Source organism: Ictidomys tridecemlineatus, chromosome 3 (genome assembly GCF_052094955.1).
Source record: "Ictidomys tridecemlineatus isolate mIctTri1 chromosome 3, mIctTri1.hap1, whole genome shotgun sequence".
Lineage (NCBI taxonomy): Eukaryota > Metazoa > Chordata > Mammalia > Rodentia > Sciuridae > Ictidomys > Ictidomys tridecemlineatus.
Window position 1 is genome coordinate 106,841,480 of NC_135479.1, and position 1,905 is coordinate 106,843,384.

The 1,905-nt window shown below is 36.7% G+C and overlaps 1 pseudogene; it reads right to left on the reverse strand.

Annotated features, from left to right (window-relative positions):
• Positions 1–1,026: 1,026 nt before the first annotated feature.
• On the reverse strand, positions 1,027–1,382 carry LOC101971658 (small ribosomal subunit protein uS10 pseudogene; annotated as a pseudogene).
• Positions 1,383–1,905: the final 523 nt, after the last annotated feature.

The window sequence follows — 1,905 nt, forward strand, 5'->3', positions numbered from 1 at the left end:
TTACTTTCTTTTCCCTTCTTACTAATTATTTTTTACTTATTAACCATTTAGAGTAAGATACAGGTTGGGTGTAGCTCAGAGTTAGAACCCTACCTGGCATGTACAAGGCCCTGAATTCAGTTCCCTGCATCACAAAAATCAAAAGGTAACATACAGACATGATGCTTCTTTACCTTAAGTATTTCAGTGCTACCTTCTCTAAAAACAAGGAATCCTGTAATCACAATGCAATGTTTAGAATCAGAAAATTAACATTGATTCAATATTGTTATCTAATCAGGAAACTATATGGAGGTTTTGTCCCAATAAGGTATTTATAAAAAAAAATTTGAGATTGTACATTATATTAGATTCACACACCTCTTTTGTCTACTTTAATCTGGACCAGTTCCTAAGTGTATGTTTTATGGAAATGACATTTTTAAAGAGTTCACACCAGTTATTTTATAGAATGGCCTCAATTTGGCTTTGTCTCGTGTTTTCTCATGATTAGATTCAGGTTATGCCCTTTGGCAGGACTACTCCAGAAGTCATGCCAAATTCTCAATTCATTATATTAGGGGACATGTGCTTTTAATTAGTCCAGATGTACCCAAATCTCCTTGGGTTATTAGCTGGATTTCTTTCATAAGGAAGAGCTTCATAGGAGTGTGGATGCTAGGATTTTTTTTTTAATATTTTTTTAGAAGTAGTTGGACACAATACCTTTATTTATTTATTTTTACGTGGTGCTGAGGAACCCAGGGCCTTGCACGTGCTAGATGAGTGCTCTACTGCTAAGCCACAACCCTAGCCCCAAGGATTTTCAATCTCATATAAGATTTGTTAATTTTCACTTGATTTTAAAAAAATTCATTTCAATTTATAGATACTGAAGTTTGCTCTTTGATGTGCAGGACTGAATTTTAAAACCGATTATGTATCAAAATGGAGAACAATTCTAACATCACCCCCCCCCCCAAAATTTGTTACCCCCCTTTTCTTTCTTTTTTTTTAAACAATTGATAATTTATTAAAACAGTTGACTTAGGCATCTGCAATGGTGATTTCGACCTTCACTCCTGGCTCAATACTGATGAAAGTAATCTGTTTAACAATCTCAGAAGGACTGTGCAAGTCAATGAGTCCTTGTGGATTCTCATCTGGAAAGGATCCCAGGTCTAGGAACCTTCACCACAAGATGTTTTTCTTTTAGTGATTCTCAAAGTCTTAGTAGGCATGCAAACAGGTTCTTTCACTTTGAGATTCTTTTCCTTTATGCCTCTGATCAAGTCAGCATACACTTTGTCAAGCGATTTCACATTGCGGCTGGTAAGGATAATTCTATTATAATGAATCACTATCTGTTCCATGGGTGCCTTTCTGGTGTCTTTAAATGCCATGACTGTGGTGCAGCTTCCTGACCTTGTTGTTACTCAGAGAGAACAGCGGTGAGTCAGGAGCAGAAGCTGGCAGGACGGTGCTCTGGCAGCATGGTGCTCTGTCGCACTCAAAACTGCGTTGCTTTCAAAAAGGCTACCCCCTTTTTTAGCTTTTTCTCTTGAGTTTCCTTGGCAATTTCTGATCTTATTTCTTCCAAAATAATGTGGCTTTCTGAATTTTTTTTTAATTTAACCTTGAGATTCATCCAAAGTGTTGTATATATCAAGAGTGGCTCTTGTTTATTTCTGAATCATATTGAATTGTACAGATGTATCACAGTTTATTCTTCTGTTGAGGCATATTTGAATTGTTTCTAGTTTTTGATTATTAGTAGTAATTGCTAAGAACATTTCTATACAGATTTTTTTTGGGGGGTGGGACCAGGATTGAACTCAGAGGCAGTTGGCCACTGAGTCACATCATATCCCTACTTTTTGCATTTTATCTAGAGATGGTCTCACTGAGTTAGTTGCTGAGGCCGGC